Below are 7,651 nucleotides of genomic sequence, written 5' to 3' on the forward strand. Positions count from 1 at the left end.
TCACATTTAGGAGATTACGAGTGGAAAGTGACTGGACCTGAACAGCAAAAAGGAAGTCCTCAGTTTCACATTTAAGACCAGCCGATTTTATCCAGGCGAAAGGAGTCGGTGAGATTGCTATTCTGTTCAACACACTGCATGTACACACGATGCAATGGCTTCTCAGAAGGCTTCTCCACAAAAGACCGACTCTGGGCAGACTTGGTGAAGGACTTTACCTGGTTTTCTCCCATCACTGTACCGTCCAGCAGTACATCGCCATCAACAAAATCAACCTCAAATGTCAGATTCTGTCCAACAACCATGGCACGCTTAAAATAGCTGTGGAATTCCTTGCTTTCATCATGAGTCTTCACATGCATCACCAGAGGATCATCCGATAAATAAATATGTGCAAAAGTACACAATAAAATTCTGTCATGAAGAGCCTCCACATTAATCAAATCCCGACCTCCAGAATCGATTGGCATGTATAAACGGTTAAGAGAGGAACGAGGGTGGTGGGCTCTGTTATCAGACATGATCCTTCTGGTCAGACGGTCAAGACTCTGGATGTCTTGTTTTGTCCAATCAAGTACTCCAAAGGAATATGAAAGGACTGGCACAGCAAAAGTATTGGTGGCTTTGACTTTGTTTCGAGCATTTAGCTCTGAGCTCCAGATTTTCTTTAGGCGAGATTTGTACTCGGCCCGAAGTTTGTCTTGAATCTGGGCATTCTGGAGCTTGTCTCGAACTTGCATTCCAAGATAGGTATAGGCCTGATCTTCCACAAGATGATCAATAACTCCTCCCCCTTGTAACTTGACTGATCCATCATTAGTTACCTTGCCACGTTTCAAATGAAGAGTGTTACATTTGTCGAGTCCAAATGTCATGCCAGTATCATTAGAAAAGGACTCGACAAGGAGAACCTGCTCTTTCAAATTGGTATCTCCCTTGGCAAGGAGCTCGATGTCATCCATGTAAAGGAGATGAGTAAGAGGTGTTGGGGATCTGTGCTGAGGAGGTCCGGGATGGTAACCCTTCTCTTTATTGAGCAGAAAGCTCAAAGGATTTAAAGACAGACAAAAAAAGCAAAGGACTAAAGGAATCCCCCTGGAAAACCCCCCTTCTGATTGGAATAGATTCCGAAGTCTGCACCTGCCCTTGCGAGTACATCTCAAGTTGAGTCGACCAGCAACTCATTAAAGACTTGAGTAAATCAAGTAGTCGCTCAGGTAGGTCAATACAATGAAGAGACTTCAGAATCCATTCGTGAGGAACAGAGTCGTATGCTTTTTTGTAGTCAATCCAGCACTTGGAAAGGTTGCGGTGATATGTTTTAGCCTCTTCCAAAATCATTTTCTGTACAAGAAGTTGATCCTTGCACCCCCAGCATCCCTTTCTTGCTCCCTTCTGCTCTCTGTAAATTATATCATTGGAAGAGCAGTAAGATGACACGAGGTTTGTCAAACACCCTGTGAATATTTTGTATTGTGTATTCAAACATGTGATAGGGCGGAAGTTTTTGGGATCTGTCAAGTCTCCTTTCTTTGGGAGAAGTATTGTGCGACCTTTGCAGAACCATGGAGGAACATCACCTGTGTCCACGAGAGAATTAAAACAGTGTAGTAATGGTGTTTGGACACAGGGAACAGTTTCCAATACCGGTTTCGAATGCCATCAGGCCCTGGAGCTGTATTAGATTTGGACTTTTTTATAACACTTTTCAGGCAATCTGGTGAGATGTAACAGACAAACGACCTAGTTACCAACTCATGCATTGCATGATCATGATCACGGACCCATGGTGCCTCAAGGTTACAGTTGCCTGGTACAGACCACAACTGTTGTTAAAAATATTTTTCGCACGAAGCAAGGGAAGCATGTTGCAAACCTTTGCTCGCTTCCCTGCATATAGAAGGACTGGTTATTTTCTCTCTGTTGCGCAGCCCTATTTGTGCTACAATTTGCCGGTGGTCCGACCTGACAGACCTTGACTTAAGACCCCGCGACGTGAGTGTAGAGCCGGAATTGACATCTCCCATGACAATGTGGAACGCCCATAATCAGTAGGTAACTGTAGGAGGTTCTACTGAGGTCCGAACGCAGTTACGACAGTTATATTTGGGACCTTATGAAAAGAAGACGGGGCACCCAGGTAGCCACCTACTTGGGTTATCAGTAGAGACGTGATGAGGTCATTCTACGACGATGTCGTATTGGCCACAATCGGTTTACTCATGACTATTTGCCTAAAGCAGATGGAGAAGAACCTCCTAAGTGTATCTCTTGTGATGACGTGTTCACCATCAAGCATATTCTGCATGACCCTGTTGACTTTGAGATGCGAGGGATTCACATTATGAAGCAATAAATATGAAACATCTGAAGAACCACGTGAGCGGGCATCTCATTGTGACCTACTTGAGAGAGATTGGTCTCCATCATAACTTGTAACTATGTAATGTGTGTGACAAATTTATAACTGGCTGTTTATATAATATATATACTCTCCCAAAAAAGAAACGCATCATGAAAATAGCGATTTCATGTAGCAATGAATTAAAACGTGATTCATTTTACAAAGGCTTTTCTCTGTTTATGAGTCCTACGGTGTTTATGTTGTGAAACATCACAACAAAACGCACCATCCGTAAAATACCCGTATTTAACAGCATGAGTTTCAATTTCGGCGTGTAGTGTCACAGAATACACAATTCACATGCAATGCACGTGAAAGTTGGGGATCAGATAGTCTCAATGATGGGTATAAAAGGTTGATCGCTGTCTGTCCATTATTCACTGTATTTGGAATATTGTTGACGAACGCAAAATGCCACGTCTAAGTGAAGCCAACCGTCATATCGCCATTGGTTTGCTTGAAGATGGCCAGTCTCAACGTGCCATTGCCCGACGCATGAATGTTCACCAAAGCACCATTTCACGGCTCTGGGAGAGATATCACCGGCAGAATTCGGTAGCTGATGCCCCTCATAGTGGGCGACCTCGAGCGACCACTGCGGCGCAGGATCGCTACATCTGGGTACATCACCTGCGTCATCGAACAGCTACCGCGACCAGTACCGCTCGTCAAATACCCGGATTGAGGAGGCTTTCTGCACAGACCGTCAGGAACAGGTTGAGAGAGGCTGGATTACATGCCAGAAGACCTTATTTTGGCCCAGTGCTTCGACAACAACATCGTCGACATCGAGTTCAATGGTGCACCAACGTTCAGGCCTGGAACCTACCGAATTGGCGTAGAATCTGGTTAAGTGATAAATCACGATTTCTATTGGAACGACGCGATGGAAGAATGCGGGTGTACAGACGTCGACGTGAACGTTTCGCCGACGCTTGCGTTCCCCAGGTGGACAGACTTGGCCGGGGCGGTGTTATGATGTGGGGAGCGATCACCTGCCGTAGGAGAAGTGATTTGATGATGATCCAGGGCAACCTGACAACCCAACGGTACCGTGACGAAATCCTACGCCCACACCTTCTTCCAATCATTGATCGCCAGAGGGAGTTGTCTCAACAGGACAATGCCAGGCCCCACACAGCACGTCACACTAGAGACTTCCTCCAGAACCACAACATCAATGTGCTCCCCTGGCCCTCAAGATCACCGGACTTAAACCCGATCGAACATCTGTAGGATGCCCTGGACAGACGGGTGCGACGCCGTAACCCTCAGCCCCAGACACTTCAGCAACTCGCACAGGCACTACAAGCAGAGTGGGCTGCGATTGGGCAACTCGAGATTCTGAGACTTACTCGATGCCGAGGCGTTCGATGCCGAGGCGATGCCGTGCAGTTCTGGATGCCCAGCCTACAAGATGATGGTCACACGAAGTTCACGTATTGACTTCAGCGCCACCATTGGTGAAATTACGTCTGTTTCTCCATGTGGCACTCAAACTGACTAAAAGTGGTTAGAATTTAGTGTTTTTCTCGAGTTGGTGCCAAAGACGGATAAGTCATTGTATCGAGTTAGGATTTGATGACCCATCAAATACTTCAATCACTGATGACGGCAGTCTATATATACGCGAATCCAGTGATTGACATCATCAAATCGATACAATGACCTGACCATACCCCGTTAGTCGCCTTTCTATATGCCATCTGATTGCTGCCGCACATATTATCTCCAGGCCGTTGTCACGTGCTGCCGTGCAGGTGATAGCCCATGACCAGTTAGTTACAAAAGGAGGATTAAGGTATAGTCTATATAGGTATAGTCGTAGCACTAAACAGACAATACATTACAGTCCAACACAATTCATTACAGTGTTGAAAGTATGATTTGATGGGTGTCTGAGACAATGCTTCAAACAAAAAATTAAAATATTAAAATCTCGGGGATGATGTCCTTCGGGCTCAAAGGATCAACCCAAAATCTACATTTTGACAGGAACCGAGTCAGTGCAGGTGATATCCGACATTTTCATTCATTACAGTGTTTATTTATGAGAAATGAAGGGTTATAATTTATTTATAGGGTTATAATTTGCAAACGGTCCTAACTCGAAGCTCTCCTTTGTACAAAGAAGGTACAGCTCTGCAGGCAGCTCTGACTCTGACCTTCATCTGCTGCACGACTTCTTGGACTGCTATCTTGTTCTTCTCTGAAGGGTGATTGTGTTGAGGAAGAGGCGATGCTAGAATACCATCTCGTATGGTAACTCTGGCTGTGCAGTCTTTTTTGCAGCATTCCCAGTATGTCATAATATTACGTGTAGACTTAACTCTGAATTTGAAACCATCTAACACTAAATTCTAACCACTTTTAGTATTAGCAATGTATCTAAAGTTATTTATGTCAAAACGATAAGCTATGATTAAATCTCAGTAGTTTATTTGTTTTTATTTCAAATTAATTATTACATCAAGACCTATTAAACAGTTCACAACTCATAAGTGAACCAATTTCACCAATTGGCCTTAGCTCCCTTCTACTAATAGTGAGAAGTGTTCACCAATGCCACTAATTAGAACAGACTATAGTCCCACATTCACAGCCCAGTGACCTCCTAATCCCTTATCCAAACATTCAGATGTGGGGAAAGTGGGGTTAAACCCGTCAAATACGTGAACAGAACACAATTGCAACCTCTACATGAGCTGTGGTGAATTATATACTTTCCCAAGAAAGAAACGCATATAGGAATTTCAACTGTATTTTTATGTTTATTTTGAAACATCTTGTAGGCTTTCTGAGTCAATGAAATATAGCGAAATTGCACACTGGGAATGCAGACTTATCCGTCTTTGGCACCAACTCGAGAAAATTCAGTTTGAGTGCCACATGGAGACGTGTGGTGGCGCTGAAGTCAATACCTCGTGTGACCACCGTGGGCATCCAGAACTGCACGGCATCGCCTCGGCATCGAACGAGTAAGTCTCAGAATCTCGAGTTGCCCAATCGCAGCCCACTCTGCTTGTAGTGCCTGTGCGAGTTGCTGAAGTGTCTGGGGCTGAGGGTTACGGCGTCGCACCCGTCTGTCCAGGGCATCCTACAGATGTTCGATCGGGTTTAAGTCCGGTGATCTTGAGGGCCAGGGGAGCACATTGATGTTGTTGTTCTGGAGGAAGTCTCTAGTGTGACGTGCTGTGTGGGGCCTGGCATTGTCCTGTTGAGACAACTCCCTCTGGCGATCAATGATTGGAAGAAGGTGTGGGCGTAGGATTTCGTCACGGTACCGTTGGGTTGTCAGGCTGCCCTGGATCATCACCTAATCACTTCTCCTACGGCAGGTGATCGCTCCCCACATCATAACACCGCCCCGGCCGAATCTGTCCACCTGGGGAACGCAAGCGTCGGCGAAACGTTCACGTCGACGTCTGTACACCCGCATTCTTCCATCGCGTCGTTCCAATAGAAATCGTGATTTATCACTTAACCAGATTCTACGCCAATTCGGTAGGTTCCAGGCCTGAACGTTGGTGCACCATTGAACTCGATGTCGACGATGTTGTTGTCGAAGCACTGGGCCAAAATAAGGTCTTCTGGCACGTAATCCAGCCTCTCTCAACCTGTTCCTGACGGTCTGTGCAGAAGGCCTCCTCAATCCGGGTATTTGTCGAGCGGTACTGGTCGCCGTAGCTGTTAGATGACGCAGGTGATGTACCCAGATGTAGCGATCCTGCGCCGCAGTGGTCGCTCGAGGTCGCCCACTACGAGGGGCATCTGGGAAAATATACCAACATTCACTCTATTGTCATTCACGAGGGCGGGTTAAGCCTGTGTGAAGGCAGCTACAGTACACTGCGTCATAGAGTCAAGTACTTTCGGGTCTGTACATCAATGGACACCGTGACAAGGAAGTTGTATCATGTAGCAGCTCTGTCATTAGATATACATCCTAAAACTTTCACAGCCATTCACTTTGAAAGATTAGCATTGTATAATGTTAGCTTATCTATGCTCTGTTTGGAAAACAACGGAGACGTTTAGCAGTATCTATTTCACACAGCATAATGATTTATCTAATGATCCAAGGGGGAAAAAACCCATGGAATCACCACTTGTAATGTCATGCAGATATCTTGAATATTGCGATTAATGCAACAGCTTAACTGCCGTGAGAACTAAATAAATATATACGTTCCTTTCGTTGTGGTTGACCAGTGAAGATCCGGGTTAGAATTGGTCTTCAACAATCCATGCTTGTCGTAAGTGGATCGGGTGGTCAGGCTTGCTGACTTGTTTGACATATGTCATCGAATCCCAACTGTGTAGAATGATGCTCTTGATGTTGATCACTGGATTGTCTGGTCCAGACTCGATTATTTACAGACCGTTGGCATATAGCTGTTAGCTGAGTACAGCGTCAAACAACAAACTAACCAGCCCACCAACTCCAATCTGCTGTATAAACATCTCAGTTTGTGTACATCTCTTTGCACTCACGACATAACATATATTGTTTTCCATAAAGTTTGTTCTATATTAAGACGATTACGGTTTACAACCTGACATTGTTGGAAGAATGATTTTTGATGATCGACGCGTGATGATATACTTGACACCAAAAGGAAAGAGGGTGGTATTCTGTGTGTACCCCTGATTACGAATATTTAAAGTCGTATCACATGAACATGAACATTACGGATCGACATTACCACTATTCACTCACTCACTCACCAATCGCCTTTGATGACATTACCAAAGATAATGTATAGACCTTTCAATAAATCAATTTTATTCTAAATTTATACCAATGTCGATAACACAATGAAAGAACTTCGCAAAAGCTAAAACAAACAAAAAAACAATGCATTAGCGAAACAACATAGGTGACAGTACTTGAAAATAGACTCTGTATAAACATGAATATACCAGTAGAACAATACTGGGATATATAGTAAACAAAATAGGTTCACATATGAAAATACTTGATATAAAGAAAAGAAACAAATGGAGCTTTCTAAATGCAGAAATAATCATCATGAAAATATATCTCCATGTATATATACTCAAGGAAACAAATAAGGGAACACATGGAAGTACAAGTCTTCCTTTATTCCTTTCCAGGTTTCTTCACAAATGATAGATTTAATAGAAGACTGATGTCTTTTTACTACCAGAAGCATATCAAAGCTTATCAAAACGTCAGTTAACATCATCACCGTCCAGAAAGTAAAAGCAATTCTCAAATCTCGA

This window comes from Haliotis rubra, unplaced genomic scaffold, assembly GCF_003918875.1.
Source record: "Haliotis rubra isolate DU_JTF1 unplaced genomic scaffold, ASM391887v1 Scf517, whole genome shotgun sequence".
In the NCBI taxonomy this organism is placed as follows: Eukaryota; Metazoa; Mollusca; class Gastropoda; order Lepetellida; family Haliotidae; genus Haliotis; species Haliotis rubra.